The sequence below is a fragment of the Abramis brama genome (genome assembly GCF_963993115.1).
Source record: "Abramis brama genome assembly, chromosome: 7".
Taxonomy (NCBI): domain Eukaryota; kingdom Metazoa; phylum Chordata; class Actinopteri; order Cypriniformes; family Leuciscidae; genus Abramis; species Abramis brama.
Window position 1 is genome coordinate 2,301,654 of NC_139969.1, and position 18,022 is coordinate 2,319,675.

Sequence of the window (18,022 nt, forward strand, 5' to 3'; positions counted from 1 at the left end):
ATTGAATTTCCACCACCAAGCAGTGAGTGTCTTGCTTTATTTGGAACTTTCAGTACATTTGGGTCTCCCTGTGACCTTCTTTACAGCATTAGAGCTCATGTTTTCCATGAATACCATAGTTTTTGTTGTGAAAATATAATATTTAGGGTAAGTGTACCCATTAAGCCCACCAAAATCTAAGTTTAGGTTTTTTTCATAGATATTGACATAGTTTATAAGAAAAATAATTTGTTAAAATGCAAGATTAATCTCTCATTTGAAATTGTATTAATTAGTTGATGTACATTTTAGAATATAAAATTAAGATTATTCAGGAATAAAGTCAGAAGTCTGGCATGGGCTTAATTGGTACTTTGGCACCATTTAAGCCCGCATGTGTTCCAAATAAGCCCACATCATCATTGATTCACAAAATATAAAAAAAGTATTGATTTTAAAGAAGTAAAACATCAATATATTTATTTAGTGACAGGGAAGTATTAAAAAAAAGTAATTTTGCTAATGTTTGATTAGAGCCCTGGGTGGGATGGGTAGGTGTTAGTGGCCGGTGGTCTGGAGCCTTAAGTCGGCTTGACTGGAGTTGTAGCTGGAGTCAAGCTGGAAGTTTGACCGGGTGTATCTCGGGAGCCAAGCCGAGTTAGGACTCCATACTCTGGGCTTAGGGGGATCTCCAAGTGGGCCCCCCACACTGGGAGTCTGGAGCCTTAAGCCGGCTTGGCTCCCGAGTTATGCCTGGTCAAAGGTGGAAGTTTAACCGGGTGTTTCTCGGGAAGGAAGCTGAATTGGGGCCAGGGTTTCGGGGGGTCTCCTAGTGGGCCCCCCGCACCGGGAATATGCAGCCTTAGGTCGGCTTGACTCTGGAGTTATGCCCTATCAAAGTTCCACAGGAAGTGACCATATCTCGGGAAGAAAGTCGAGTTAGGGCTCAATAACTCAGCATAGGGGGCCCACTGGGTGACCCCTCCATGCCCAGAGTCCAGAGCCCCAACTCGGCTTGGGTCCCGAGTTTTGCCCGGACAAAGTTGGACAGAAAGTGGCAGTATCTCGGAGCCGGACAGTTCCAGGGGCTCAGGACTGTGGGGAATGTAGGGTCCCTCTGGGAGCTCTCCATGTCCAGAATCTCAATCCTTAACTCAGCTTGGCTCCCGAATTATGCCCGGGTATACATAAAGGACTTTAGGACAAAACGGGCTCTATCTCATTTGAATGAATGTGTGTAATTTGTGTGCAAGTAAGGTAAGGTTAAAAGGTTAGTAAGGTAAAAGCACACAAAGACATGTTATCATTAAACATTTCAGAAAATCAAAGCTTGCAATTAGAGGCATTCCTCATTGAAATACATAAGGTGGGCTTAAATGGTTCCACAGTGAGTAATGGTGAAAAAAGACAATGTTTTCCTTTAAAAATGTAAGATATGTTTACAAATACATGCATGGAGCTTAAATACACTGTGGACTAGTATCATAGTAATTTTCATTGTGCCCACATTGAGAAATGTTAAGTTTTTTTCATTCAAGGTTAGCTTGTGATGGCTATAGTTTGCATGCGTTTTGTGGCGCTGTACCATTTAAGCCCACCTTTAAAAAAAGTTAATTTATAAAAATAATCTTATCTACAAAACAATTTAGGATGTATTTATTTGTAAATTAATGTAAAATGAATCACAAAACATTTATTGTTTGCAGTTCACATGCTTAATTATTTGGCAGTCTATCTTCCTGTAAGGCTAATGGTTTGACCTAGAGATTAGCTTTGAACGCAAGCTAATAAAACTCATCTTTCCATTTAAAAGAAAATGATATAAAATGATAAAATACTATTTGTTCATACACAAAAAACAATACATTTATCTCTTATTTGACATAATATCAATGTACAGGGTGGGCCATTTATATGGATACACCGTAATAACATGGGAATGGTTGGTGATATTAAAGTCCTGTTTGTGGCACATTAGTATATGTGAGGAGTCCTCCCATCTTGAGGAGTTTGCCCCCTCACATATACTAATGTGCCACAAACAGGACTTTAATATCACCAACCATTCCCATGTTATTACGGTGTATCCATATAAATGGCCCACCCTGTAGTTACCAAAGAAATGGCTGAAAATTGCAGAAATGTGTTGATTTCTGAAGGGTCCCGAAACACCAAAGTTTTGGGGTGTCTTTTGCCTCGTTTCCACTGAGCAGTACGGTACGGTTCGGGTCTGTTACCATGATCTGGCTAGCGTTTCCACTGCCAACAGTACCCTTACTTGATAGGCGTGGTGTTTCGATCGACGTCATTTTCGCGCGAAGAAGAACATAGTAAACTACAATGGATGACATGCAGCAGATCTTGTTCTTGCTCCTCGACATGTTTGTCACAAGAAGACAAGCGCCGACATTAGGCTTTTCTCAATATCAAGTACGCAAAGTTTGTATTTGCCATGTGCGACTCCTACATGGTACAGCGCGTTCTTAAAAGCGTCACTCAGCTCGCTCTGCTACTCCAGGGGGAAATCTGTTCCATACGATCAGGGTAATGTGCAGATGCCTTCGTTCCCTGACAATATGGGAGAGGCCTTGGTTTCTGTCCCAGGGTCTGGTGTTAGGAGCATCTTGTTCCTGGAAAACCGCCTCGACGACACATCCCTCACAGGATGGGGCGCGATCATGGAGGGTCACTTCTTGAGAGGTCTATGGGAGGGACCATCATCTCTCTTGGCACATAAATTTCCTGGAGATGTTGGCTGTATTCAAGGCTTTGAGGAGCTTTCTCCTGGACCTCAGGGGCCACCACGTCCTGATTCAGTCGGACAACATTTCAGTGGTCTCCTATATAGGCTAGAGTCGATTTTGGAGAGATTCGGCCCAGCGGATGTGGATCTATTCTTATCTCAACAGATGACCCACTGTCCGCTGTGGTTCTCCCCATACCCCAGAAGAGCTGGATGCCATGGTACAGACGTGGCCGAGGCTGCGCTTGTATGCCTTTCCCCCGATCGATGGGGGGAGGGAGGAGAGGAAGAGAGGGTCTGTCGGGACAGGGTCAGTCTACTCTTTGTAGCCCCATTCTGGCCGGCCTGAGTATGGTTCTCGGACATCATATCACTTCTGGCAGGTTCTCAGTGGGAGATTCCCCTCAGGAGGGACCTGCTTTCCAAGGCCGGGGGCACAATAAACCCTGGCCAGAGCTGTGGAAACTGTGGGTCTGGCCCCTGAGGGGGCTCCGTATCTAGAGGCTGGCCTGTCAGCAGGAGTTATCAAGACCATGCTCAACTCTAAAGCTCCATCGACTGTACGGTCTAAAGTGGAATGTTTTCACTGTTTGGTGTAAGGAGTGTGGTTTGGACCCAGTGCCCGGTGGCTTCAGTTCTGGAGTTCCTCCAAGATCGCTTCTCTGCTGGTCTTACCTCGTCCACTATTAAGGTGTATGTGGCAGCAATAGCAGCTTTCCATGCCTATAAGGTGAAGTTTAAAATAAAATAAAAATCTTGAAATTCTATTATTTGCGTCCTAATAAGATGGAAAATAGCAACAACAACAACAACAAAAAGATTCTGATTTCTCTTTATGGTCTTGCCCTTTTTTAGGATTAAAATGTCTGAACTGAGTTTATCTATTGGTGGTTCTACATTAATTCCATCTCATACTCTTAAAAATCTGGGTGTAACATTTGATTCGTTGTTTACATTTTAATCTCATAAGTAGAGATGCACCGATTACAATTTTCTAGGCCGATTCTGATTTCCGATTTTTCATTTAGTTTGACCTGCCGATACCGATTTTAGCCGATTCCGATTAAATTTTTTTCTAACCACTTTACAGCACACACAAATATTTATTTTCGATCTTTTCTTTAACCCTTTCACGCGTAAGTTTACACCCCCACCCCAGAGTGAGTTTTTTCAAGGCGAGCGTTCCCTTTGTTTCCATGGCGACGCGTCACGCGATACACCGCAGCCACAATACTGTATGACAGATGTGTCGCTTTTATTTCGCTTTTTTATTCAAAATATTCACAAACTTGCTTACCATGTCATCAACTAGCCTATCTGATATTCCGATTCTCAAATACGTGCAAATGAGTGTGTTTGGTCGTTTAAAAACCTTTATAAATAATCTTGATCTATAACGTTAACATGAGATGGGCGCCGCAATGTCGTCCTGTCAGTCGGATTTACAGCACGTGAATTCATCAGTTTCTCCCGAAATAAATGCAAGAAAGTGGCCGGTGAAATGAGAAGAAAAGAGTAAACTTTATAGTTACTTCCACTATGTTTGTCTGATATGAATAACGTTAACACATGTCGGCAAATTATATTTGAATAGATTGTTATTACTGCTTCCACAGACATCAGTGTGTATTTTACAAACTCCAAATGTATTGTTTTACTCGTGCTTATGTGTATTTAAATATCTGAAACCTAAAATAAACATTATGAGGTTGAAAACACTGCTTAGTTGTGATATATGACAGCGCTGAATGCGTCCGACTCTGGCTCAGCGCCAGCCAACGCGCGAAAGCGAAAGTTCGAATCTGGCCGTTATGCGACGTAACTGAACATTGTAAATGTGGCGCCGTACTCTCAGGGGCACAGAAATAAAAATCCCATATATGAGACCGTCCCGCTCAAAATGTTAATCATGCGGCGCCCGAGTGCATTTGACCGGCATGAACTGATGAATATATTCCTTCAATGTCATATCTGTAGCTTTGGATAAAAGTGTCTGTCAAATGCATTAATGTTGTAAATGTTCTACTGATCTGCTCTCTGCTTTCATTATTATAGTGAGTGGATATGATGGATCTGATTCATGGTCTGTGGGAGGTACTGTTTATAGTACAATCAGATCACGATCAGGAGCAGACCCAATTTTCGGTTCATCACAATCCAGAGATTCATCTCACACAAGTTACATGTCAGGGGCCATAAAACGATATAACAGCATTGAATTTCCACCACCAAGCAGTGAGTGTCTTGCTTTATTTGGCACTTTCAGTACAGTTTTTTTTTTACAGCATTAGAGCTCATGTTTTCCATGAATACCATAGTTTTTGTTGTGAAAATATAATATTTAGTTTACATTGTCGTAAATTTGTCACCACATATTTTCCCCGCATAATAAAATTTGGACCCTTTCTACATATCTTTCCATTTTCTCAATTTTTTATATTTCGAAATTTTCAATTTATGACAATAAATGCAAACCTGATATAAAATAAAATAAAAAAGCACATATAATATTTAGTTTGATCTTCTTAGGTTGATGGTCAACATTTTCTGGAGTTTAAGCACCTGTTTATGCTGATGATTTCTTCTTCTCTATACATCTATATGGTCAACTTTAAATGCTCACAATAAATAGCAATCAGGCTTGTAACAAAGATATTTCATAAAACAGGGACAAAACATGTAAAAATCCCATCTGATTCATCTGATTAATAAAGTATTTGTATAATCTTTTAATGATTACAAATAGGGTGTGTTATTTTTAGGAACATATTGAAAGTTTTAAATCTCAGAATTTTGTTCCATAAGAATTTCAAACCTTTTACTGATTTAATTGTTTTTTTCCCCCAGTGAGTGGAGATCAGCGGTCGGACACATTGTCTGGTGGAAGTTCTGCTTATGGTTCATTCAGATCACGATCAGGAGCAGACCCAATTTTCGGCTCATCACAATCCAGAGATTCATCTCACACAAGTTACGTGTCAGGGGCCATAAAACGATATAACAGCATTGAATTTCCACCACCAAGCAGTGAGTGTCTTGCTTTATTTGGAACTTTCAGTACATTTGGGTCTCCCTGTGACCTTCTTTACAGCATTAGAGCTCATGTTTTCCATGAATACCATAGTTTTTGTTGTGAAAATATAATATTTAGGGTAAGTGTACCCATTAAGCCCACCAAAATCTAAGTTTAGGTTTTTTTCATAGATATTGACATAGTTTATAAGAAAAATCATTTGTTAAAATGCAAGATTAATCTCTCATTTGAAATTGTATTAATTAGTTGATGTACATTTTAGAATATAAAATTAAGATTATTCAGGAATAAAGTCAGAAGTCTGGCATGGGCTTAATTGGTACTTTGGCACCATTTAAGCCCGCATGTGTTCCAAATAAGCCCACATCATCATTGATTCACAAAATATAAAAAAGTATTGATTTTAAAGAAGTAAAACATCAATATATTTATTTAGTGACAGGGAAGTATTAAAAAAAAGTAATTTTGCTAATGTTTGATTAGAGCCCTGGGTGGGATGGGTAGGTGTTAGTGGCCGGTGGTCTGGAGCCTTAAGTCGGCTTGACTGAGTTGTAGCTGGAGTCAAGCTGGAAGTTTGACCGGGTGTATCTCGGGAGCCAAGCCGAGTTAGGACTCCATACTCTGGGCTTAGGGGGATCTCCAAGTGGGCCCCCCACACTGGGAGTCTGGAGCCTTAAGCCGGCTTGGCTCCCGAGTTATGCCTGGTCAAAGGTGGAAGTTTAACCGGGTGTATCTCGGGAAGGAAGCTGAATTGGGGCCAGGGTTTCGGGGGGTCTCCTAGTGGGCCCCCCGCACCGGGAATATGCAGCCTTAGGTCGGCTTGACTCTGGAGTTATGCCCTATCAAAGTTCCACAGGAAGTGACCATATCTCGGGAAGAAAGCAGAGTTAGGGCTCAATAACTCAGCATAGGGGGCCCACTGGGTGACCCCTCCATGCCCAGAGTCCAGAGCCCCAACTCGGCTTGGGTCCCGAGTTTTGCCCGGACAAAGTTGGACAGAAAGTGGCAGTATCTCGGAGCCGGACAGTCCCAGGGGCTCAGGACTGTGGGGAATGTAGGGTCCCTCTGGGAGCTCTCCATGTCCAGAATCTCAATCCTTAACTCAGCTTGGCTCCCGAATTATGCCCGGGTATACATAAAGGACTTTAGGACAAAACGGGCTCTATCTCATTTGAATGAATGTGTGTAATTTGTGTGCAAGTAAGGTAAGGTTAAAAGGTTAGTAAGGTAAAAGCACACAAAGACATGTTATCATTAAACATTTCAGAAAATCAAAGCTTGCAATTAGAGGCATTCCTCATTGAAACACATAAGGTGGGCTTAAATGGTTCCACAGTGAGTAATGGTGAAAAAAGACAATGTTTTCCTTTAAAAATGTAAGATATGTTTACAAATACATGCATGGAGCTTAAATACACTGTGGACTAGTATCATAGTTATTTTCATTGTGCCCACATTGAGAAATGTTAAGTTTTTTTCATTCAAGGTTAGCTTGTGATGGCTACGGTAGCAGTACGGTACGGTACGGGACAGTACGGTACGGTTCGGGTCTGTTAACCATGATCTGGCTAGCGTTTCCACTGCCAACAGTACCCTTACTTGATAGGCGTGGTGTTTCGATCGACGTCATTTTCGCGCGAAGAAGAACATAGTAAACTACAATGGATGACATACAGCAGATCTTGTTCTTGCTCCTCGACATGTTTGTCACAAGAAGACAAGCGCCGACATTAGGCTTTTCTCAATATCAAGTACGCAAAGTTTGTATTTGCCATGTGCGACTCCTACATGGTACAGCGCGTTCTTAAAAGCGTCACTCAGCTCGCTCTGCTACTCCAGGGGGAAATCTGTTCCATACGATCAGGGTAATGTGCAGATGCCTTCGTTCCCTAACAATATGGGAGAGGCCTTGGTTTCTGTCCCAGGGTCTGGTGTTAGGAGCATCTTGTTCCTGGAAAACCGCCTCGACGACACATCCCTCATAGGATGGGGCGCGATCATGGAGGGTCACTTCTTGAGAGGTCTATGGGAGGGACCATCATCTCTCTTGGCACATAAATTTCCTGGAGATGTTGGCTGTATTCAAGGCTTTGAGGAGCTTTCTCCTGGACCTCAGGGGCCACCACGTCCTGATTCAGTCGGACAACATTTCAGTGGTCTCCTATATAGGCTAGAATCGATTTTGGAGAGATTCGGCCCAGCGGATGTGGATCTATTCTTATCTCAACAGATGACCCACTGTCCGCTGTGGTTCTCCCCATACCCCAGAAGAGCTGGATGCCATGGTACAGACGTGGCCGAGGCTGCGCTTGTATGCATTTCCCCCGATCGATGGGGGGAGGGAGGAGAGGAAAAGAGGGTCTGTCGGGACAGGGTCAGTCTACTCTTTGTAGCCCCATTCTGGCCGGCCTGAGTATGGTTCTCGGACATCATATCACTTCTGGCAGGTCCTCAGTGGGAGATTCCCCTCAGGAGGGACCTGCTTTCCAAGGCCGGGGGCACAATAAACCCTGGCCAGAGCTGTGGAAACTGTGGGTCTGGCCCCTGAGGGGGCTCCGTATCTAGAGGCTGGCCTGTCAGCAGGAGTTATCAAGACCATGCTCAACTCTAAAGCTCCATCGACTGTATGGTCTAAAGTGGAATGTTTTCACTGTTTGGTGTAGGGAGTGTGGTTTGGACCCAGTGCCCGGTGGCTTCAGTTCTGGAGTTCCTCCAAGATCGCTTCTCTGCTGGTCTTACCCCGTCCACTATTAAGGTGTATGTGGCAGCAATAGCAGCTTTCCATGCCTATAAGGTGAAGTTTAAAATAAAATAAAAATCTTGAAATTCTATTATTTGCGTCCTAATAAGATGGAAAATAGCAACAACAACAAAAAGATTCTGATTTCTCTTTATGGTCTTGCCCTTTTTAGGACTAAAATGTCTGAACTGAGTTTATCTATTGGTGGTTCTACATTAATTCCATCTCATACTCTTAAAAATCTGGGTGTAACATTTGATTCGTTGTTTACATTTTAATCTCATAAGTAGAGATGCACCGATTACAATTTTCTAGGCCCATATGCGTAATTCTATGGGGGGACAGGGGGACACGGGGACACGTCCCCCCCAATATTCAAAGAAGGACAATTTGTCCCCCCCAATATTTGATCATACTGTATGATTATGCGGGCAATATTGATGTGATTGCAAATACGTCTTTCTTTCCAGCTCCGAAAATATAAAATCCCGGCTGGTCCATTTCCCAAATCCATTCGACTTGCCTTACCCTATACATTAACAAAACCTATTTCTCCTGAAATCCATGTCATGTTTTCCCTATACCTTTAGTAGCTCGTGCACCGTCAGTGAGTTAGGAAAAACCAAACAGAAGAAGAGTTAGGAGCGCGAAATCTGACAGAGCAGGTGACGGCGGTGTCGTCTCACATGGTGAAATCTCATATGGCAGGTGACGGCGGTGTCCTCGCAGAGAAACCGAAGTACAGTTGTAAATTTATGTTTCCATTTATGGGTATTGCCAGAGTTTTTCCTGCATAGAGAATTATGAGGCGGCTGCCTCCGTCAAATTTCGTGCCGCCTCCGGCTCTCGACAAAACTCGGACAGACAGTCACATGGTCAGATACACTTTCCCCACTGTGATGGTTCTGTTGCGGTTATAAAAATATTTAAAATAATCTAATTTAATACAGTTATAATTTTTCAATGTAAATTATTTAATTTCATTGGTAACAGCCTAGTGTCTTATTTTAATTGGATATATTTATTAAATTTAAGAATTTGAAATGAAAGATGGAGCATACAGTTAATAAAATTAGGGGGGAAAATGCCCTTTATAAAGGTTGTGGTGAGTTCTGGTATTACACTCACTTTCCTGATTAACCCCAAGTATCAATGTGTCAAGGTGGTCTTGTGCTGTCAGGTCAGAATAAGTATCACTCCCTCATTAGCTTGTTATAATTTATACCAGTAAATCTAGGTGTAGTCCCTACACTCCCAGGAAACAATATTAATCAACATTTACTAGACATATGAACAAAATTCATGCTTACCATCCAGCAGAATCGCTCTTGGAATCCTTGTTTTCTTTGTTTATAAAAGGATTAATAAATTGCTCTGACTCTTGCTTTTTAGAACTGTTTGTAATAGCTGAAGTAAAAACTTAACAGTGATTGTCTTTTAGAAATAAAAATTTATTTATACAAAAGATTAAAACACTGGTTATACAAAAATTAAAACTCGTAGCAAATCAAAAAGAAAATGTTACAGGTTATAAAACTTCAGCTTATTCAATCTCAACAGGGCAGTCCTGTATGAGTGAATATTACAAAGGCTAATTACCTTAAAGCAGTTCAAGCAATTGGAGTAAATACGAACTTGTTCTCATCCGAGGTTTTTCAAGTCACAAAAATACAACAGAGCAAATTAAACCAAAAGAAATTCAGCTAGGATTAGACTAGAAGAGATTTGATTTCTCTCTAGGGATGCAAACGACATCAAAATCAAGAATGCAGCAACTAACAGTCAAAAATGCAGTCATATTTATACGGAACTGAGGTACATTGTTCTAATACAGTTTCTTGGGTTTTTTCCAGAGGAACTAAGTCTCATGACTGAGTCTTGCAACATCAACCATCTATAGTCTCTGAGGGGGTTTTTGGTGACACTGCTGTTTCCCATAAATGGGCATTCTTGCGTCCTTTCCGTCCTCTGCGCTTCTTTGGGCTTCTATGTATGTGTGTGCGTGTATATGTATCCGGAAGTGTGTTTGTAGGTTCGCAATACCTATTAAAATTCACAAATCCTGCCACAAGGTACAAAAAACTATTCTGAGTGTTTTCAAACAGTGATGTAATGAAAAATGGACAATTTTAAGTTTGAAGGGAGTAAAGCCTCTGTTTAGGCTATTAAGGAAATATAATTTTGCCAAAAGAAGAACTTTTATTTTAAATAAATGTTAATTTTAAATCAGCATGTCAGTGTGATATGTTACCATATTATCATGCTTAACACTAAGAATTTGAATAATTGTAATGTGATGATCAGATGCAGATATCTAAATCAGAGAATATCATAGGTTCGGGCGGTTTGCGGGTGGATTATTTATTTTTTAACAGTGGATTCGGGTGACTCAAAGTGCACCAGATTAATGAATTTACCTTTAAAATGTACAAAATTTTCTTCCGGAGGAGCATGCCCCCGGACCCCCATAGAGGTACCAAGTAGGCTAAACAGCTGTCCCCCCCAATGTGTGATTGACAATTTCGCCCTTGTCTAGGCCGATTCCGATTTCCGATTTTTCATTTAGTTTGACCTGCCGATACCGATTTTAGCCGATTCCGATTTAATTTTTTTCTAACCACTTTACAGCACACACAAATATTTATTTTCGATCTTTTCTTTAACCCTTTCACGCGTAAGTTTAAAATATTCTAACTGACACCCCCACCCCAGAGTGAGTTTTTTCAAGGCGAGGGTTTCCTCTGTGTCTCCATGGCGACGCGTCACGCGATACACCGCAGCCACAATAATACTGTATGCTGGCGCGGATTAATGCACAGGCTTGCATAGGCTGCAGCCTAGGGGCCCCACGTGTGCAGGGGCCTCGGATTGGCCAGACGATTTTTTTATTTTTTTATTTTTTTTTATTTACTTAAGCGCGAAGGCACGGCGCCAGAATTCCAGTTTTGGGCCAAACCAATTGTGGGTGGGCCTTAAATTAAAAACGTTAAATTAAAAACCTTATCCAATCACTGTTTAACCTAATAAAAATTACTGAATATACTGTTATATTATCTGTGCGTATACATAATATATATTTTAATAGCCTGATGCTCTTTAAATATTTTGTTGCACTGTAAAAAGTTTCGGTGCATAGGACGGGCTTATCCGCGATCGCTCTCCATGGTTCTGACCAAAGAAGAGCGCGAATCTCCATCATACGCATCATACCTGGGCTGCGTTTCCCGATAACGTTGTCTCAGCGCGCTACGAAGACTCTTAATGTATAACCTAACTAAAGGTGTACTACCACTAACGGTATACGATTGCGAGGCGTCTTCAGGGCTATCATCCACTCGCGAGGCAGAGGCGCTGAGAGGCAGAGGCGCTGGCGCCCTCCTAGCAACGGAACTAGCCGCGCTATCATCCTGTGGCAGAGACGAAGATGTGCAAGGTGATGTGGATCTCAGCTCTCCTTCATCCCCTGGTTCGGCGATGACTCCGAGACTGTACGTGCGCGTTTAAGGGACCTAAACAACGACGGTTGCAACAGGGCTGAGGGCTGGGTTGGAAAATATGTGACGTCAATATGTTTTTTTTAATTTAATCAGTGTTTATTATGAAAGTGAGCATGCAGCATGAGAAAGATATGATACATCATGAGATGCGCAATGGATCTGAGTTTTGTTTTGTTGAAAGTCTCTTTTTAAAATATTTTCGTTTTGTATAAATTGTATCTCAATTTTGATCAATGTTTTATCAATCAATTGCCTGTATTTAATAATAAGAATCAAATATATAGCAGACAATGTAATAAGGCACCGACACAATCACTTGCATTGCACGTGAACTGGAGGGCTCTGAAACTCAGCTTGTGCTTCACAGATTTGAGAAATATAGGCTATATATTATAGAAAGCTTGAAATGTCTCCTTTTAAACGAAAATATTCAAAACCAAAAGAAATAGGCTACTCTCTGTAATCCATATGAAATGTGCATTTCTCTCTGGCGTTCATGGCGAGTCCGCATCGTTAACTTCATCTTTGCAGCGACACAGAAAACACCAGGGCCCGGTTTCCTGATAACGCTCACTCTTAGCCTGCTAAGAAGACTCGAAAGATATATCTTACCAAATTTGTTTATTTTCCTAAGTGTGTTCCCCGAACTATACCTTAGAAAGCTGCTTAAGATATACCTTCTTACGTGCGACGTGACCCGGCGCTGTCCGTGGCCATGGTGCTGAATTGTTTGAAATCGATGGCTCGAGAATCAATTATTCTCTCGTGCAGGGGCTGTTTATGTGAAAAAGCGGTCATCTTTATAAAAGAAGCACTTCAGAAATAGTTGAAATTGCAATTTATTATGATTATTGGATATTATAAAAATAATCCAAACTAGCCTATAATAGCCTATCCTACATATTTTAAAATTGTAACATAGCCTATTGCTGCCACAATAACCTTTTCAAAAATGTACATGCCGCCTTTTCTTTCCCATTTTTGTTCGCTGAGGTGGAGCTGCGATGAAATATTTGTCTTGTGTAAATCCTACTTTCCAGCATTTCAGTAATAAAAGTTTACATCTTGCGTACGGTGCTCGGCAGTGATCAAAAAGGATTTAAACCGTGAATTTTGAATCTCTTGTAAACTCAGAGATGTGGATTCAGACGGCAATTAAATTACCACACGACCTGTTTGTCACAAAAACAGAAGGTACTAATTTGGCCAGGGATTTTTACGCGGATTGGGTGAGAAAAACACTGATATTATGGATTCGGACGGCAATAAAATCACCGACTTACCCCTGTAAATGTTTAAAATACCGGACGAGCCCATGAGAAACAATATTAGCGTCCGAGTAGGACTTAACTGACAATAGCCTATGCTTTCACTGGCCTTTAAAAGAGCGTTTTAATTCAATTCATAATATTGTATAATAATATAATTAAAAATCTAACAACAATCAGTGTAATGACAATTTTATTCTTTGCATGAAAACACTTGAATTAGCCTAATTTAATACTGTCTGGGTGTATTAAAACTTCAGAATTATATTCATTTAGACCTGCAACAGTGATAAGGTAAAGCTAAGAGTGGTCCAGACCAACCTTACGAAAGTGTGACTTACAGAAGATATACTTAGCGTACGAACATTTCGGGAACCGTCCCATAAGGTTAAGAGAGAGGTTAAGGAATAGGTTAAGAACTACTTAGAGATAAGAACGCTTTGGGAAACCGGGCCCAGATCAGAACAAACCCGAACCTCACTGTCTGCTGAACTTGCGCAGAAACATCACAATAGACATAACCAGCTTTTTTCAAAATGTTTTTTAAAACTAAACATCTAGACTATTTTAGCACAAATTATGAGCTTATTGCCGATTTTTTCACAAAAAATCTTGACAAAATTAGAATATAAAAGTTTTTTTGTTGTTGTTGTTGTTTTTGAAGAAAAGTTGTGGCACCCATAACGCCGTGCCTGGCGCGAACAAAAAAAAGACCCTAATTGGCCCATAAGAAACATAAAAAAATAAATAAAAAAAAAGCAGGTGATTGGGTAGATGTGAATTGTCCACCAAAATTGAAACACTGTAGTGTTGGCTCTCTCAATGTGTGTATGCCAGTTCACCGTAGTTGCGTGTGGACGTATGGCACTAAATAAATTTTTAGGGGGGGGGGGCCTTACACAAAGAGCAGCCTAGGGGCCCCTGACCACCTTAATCCGCCCCTGACTGTATGACAGATGTGTCGCTTTTATTTCGCTTTTTTATTCAAAATATTCACAAACTTGCTTACCATGTCATCAACTAGCCTATCTGATATTCCGATTCTCAAATACGTGCAAATGAGTGTGTTTGGTCATTTAAAAACCTTTATAAATAATCTTGATCTATAACGTTAACATGAGATGGGCGCCGCAATGTCGTCCTGTCAGTCGGATTTACAGCACGTGAATTCATCAGTTTCTCCCGAAATAAATGCAAGAAAGTGGCCGGTGAAATGAGAAGAAAAGAGTAAACTTTATAGTTACTTCCACTATGTTTGTCTGATATGAATAACGTTAACACATGTCGGCAAATTATATTTGAATAGATTGTTATTACTGCTTCCACAGACATCAGTGTGTATTTTACAAACTCCAAATGTATTGTTTTACTCGTGCTTATGTGTATTTAAATATCTGAAACCTAAAATAAACATTATGAGGTTGAAAACACTGCTTAGTTGTGATATATGACAGCGCTGAATGCGTCCGACTCTGGCTCAGCGCCAGCCAACGCGCGAAAGCGAAAGTTCGAATCTGGCCGTTATGCGACGTAACTGAACATTGTAAATGTGGCGCCGTACTCTCAGGGGCACAGAAATAAAAATCCCATATATGAGACCGTCCCGCTCAAAATGTTAATCATGCGGCGCCCGAGTGCATTTGACCGGCATGAACTGATGAATATATTCCTTCAATGTCATATCTGTAGCTTTGGATAAAAGTGTCTGTCAAATGCATTAATGTTGTAAATGTTCTACTGATCTGCTCTCTGCTTTCATTATTATAGTGAGTGGAGATGATGGATCTGATTCATGGTCTGTGGGAGGTACTGTTTATAGTACAATCAGATCACGATCAGGAGCAGACCCAATTTTCGGTTCATCACAATCCAGAGATTCATCTCACACAAGTTACATGTCAGGGGCCATAAAACGATATAACAGCATTGAATTTCCACCACCAAGCAGTGAGTGTCTTGCTTTATTTGGCACTTTCAGTACATTTGGGTCTCCCTGTGACCTTTTTTTTTTTTTTTTACAGCATTAGAGCTCATGTTTTCCATGAATACCATAGTTTTTGTTGTGAAAATATAATATTTAGTTTACATTGTCGTAAATTTGTCACCACATATTTTCCCCGCATAATAAAATTTGGACCCTTTCTACATATCCTTCCATTTTCTCAATTTTTTATATTTTGAAATTTTCAATTTATGACAATAAATGCAAACCTGATATAAAATAAAATAAAAAAGCACATATAATGTTTAGTTTGATCTTCTTAGGTTGATGGTCAACATTTTCCGGAGTTTAAGCACCTGTTTATGCTGATGATTTCTTCTTCTCTATACATCTATATGGTCAACTTTAAATGCTCACAATAAATAGCAATCATGCTTGTAACAAAGATATTTCATAAAACAGGGACAAAACATGTAAAAATCCCATCTGATTCATCTGATTAATAAAGTATTTGTATAATCTTTTAATGATTACAAATAGGGTGTGTTATTTTTAGGAACATATTGAAAGTTTTAAATCTCAGAATTTTGTTCCATAAGAATTTCAAACCTTTTACTGATTTAATTGTTTTTTTCCCCCAGTGAGTGGAGATCAGCGGTCGGACACATTGTCTGGTGGAAGTTCTGCTTATGGTTCATTCAGATCACGATCAAGAGCAGACCCAATTTTCGGTTCATCACATTCCAGAGATTCATCTCACACAAGTTACGTGTCAGGGGCCATAAAACGATATAACAGCATTGAATTTCCACCACCAAGCAGTGAGTGTCTTGCTTTATTTGGAACTTTCAGTACATTTGGGTCTCCCTGTGACCTTCTTTACAGCATTAGAGCTCATGTTTTCCATGAATACCATAGTTTTTGTTGTGAAAATATAATATTTAGGGTAAGTGTACCCATTAAGCCCACCAAAATCTAAGTTTAGTTTTTTTTCATAGATATTGACATAGTTTATAAGAAAAATCATTTGATAAAATGCAAGATTAATCTCTCATTTGAAATTGTATTAATTAGTTGATGTACATTTTAGAATATAAAATTAAGATTATTCAGGAATAAAGTCAGAAGTCTGGCATGGGCTTAATTGGTACTTTGGCACCATTTAAGCCCGCATGTGTTCCAAATAAGCCCACATCATCATTGATTCACAAAATATAAAAAAGTATTGATTTTAAAGAAGTAAAACATCAATATATTTATTTAGTGACAGGGAAGTATTAAAAAAAAGTAATTTTGCTAATGTTTGATTAGAGCCCTGGGTGGGATGGGTAGGTGTTAGTGGCCGGTGGTCTGGAGCCTTAAGTCGGCTTGACTGGAGTTGTAGCTGGAGTCAAGCTGGAAGTTTGACCGGGTGTTTCTCGGGAGCCAAGCCGAGTTAGGACTCCATACTCTGGGCTTAGGGGGATCTCCTAGTGGGCCCCCCACACTGGGAGTCTGGAGCCTTAAGCCGGCTTGGCTCCCGAGTTATGCCTGGTCAAAGGTGGAAGTTTAACCGGGTGTATCTCGGGAAGGAAGCTGAATTGGGGCCAGGGTTTCGGGGGGTCTCCTAGTGGGCCCCCCGCACCGGGAATATGCAGCCTTAGGTCGGCTTGACTCTGGAGTTATGCCCTATCAAAGTTCCACAGGAAGTGACCATATCTCGGGAAGAAAGCCGAGTTAGGGCTCAATAACTCAGCATAGGGGGCCCACTGGGTGACCCCTCCATGCCCAGAGTCCAGAGCCCCAACTCGGCTTGGGTCCCGAGTTTTGCCCGGACAAAGTTGGACAGAAAGTGGCAGTATCTCGGAGCCGGACAGTCCCAGGGGCTCAGGACTGTGGGGAATGTAGGGTCCCTCTGGGAGCTCTCCATGTCCAGAATCTCAATCCTTAACTCAGCTTGGCTCCCAAATTATGCCCGGTTATACATAAAGGACTTTAGGACAAAACGGGCTCTATCTCATTTGAATGAATGTGTGTAATTTGTGTGTAAGTAAGGTAAGGTTAAAAGGTTAGTAAGGTAAAAGCACACAAAGACATGTTATCATTAAACATTTCAGAAAATCAAAGCTTGCAATTAGAGGCATTCCTCATTGAAATACATAAGGTGGGCTTAAATGGTTCCACAGTGAGTAATGGTGAAAAAAGACAATGTTTTCCTTTAAAAATGTAAGATATGTTTACAAATACATGCATGGAGCTTAAATACACTGTGGACTAGTATCATAGTAATTTTCATTGTGCCCACATTGAGAAATGTTAAGTTTTTTTCATTCAAGGTTAGCTTGTGATGGCTATAGTTTGCATGCGTTTTGTGGCGCTGTACCATTTAAGCCCACCTTTAAAAAAAGTTAATTTATAAAAAATAATCTTATCTACAAAACAATTTAGGATGTATTTATTTGTAAATTAATGTAAAATGAATCACAAAACATTTATTGTTTGCAGTTCACATGCTTAATTATTTGGCAGTCTATCTTCCTGTAAGGCTAATGGCTTGACCTAGAGATTAGCTTTGAACGCAAGCTAATAAAACTCATCTTTCCATTTAAAAGAAAATGATATAAAATGATAAAATACTATTTGTTCATACACAAAAAACAACACATTTATCTCTTATTTGACATAATATCAATGTAGTTACCAAAGAAATGGCTGAAAATTGCAGAAATGTGTTGATTTCTGAAGGGTCCCGAAACACCAAAGTTTTGGGGTGTCTTGTGTGAGATCCCCTGAGACAGCGTGCACATGGGTGGGGCTAACTCAACATTGCCAAATGTGAT

At 40.5% G+C, this 18,022-nt stretch overlaps 1 long non-coding RNA gene across 1 annotated transcript; it reads right to left on the bottom strand.

Moving 5' to 3' along the window:
• Positions 1-4,936: 4,936 nt before the first annotated feature.
• LOC311086438 lies at positions 4,937-10,545 on the bottom strand. Its single transcript, XR_014607070.1, has 2 exons — positions 9,807-10,545; positions 4,937-8,543 (listed from the first exon to the last, which is right to left on the bottom strand). It is a non-coding gene; the product is annotated as an uncharacterized lncRNA (long non-coding RNA).
• Between the last annotated feature and the right edge of the window lie 7,477 nt (positions 10,546-18,022).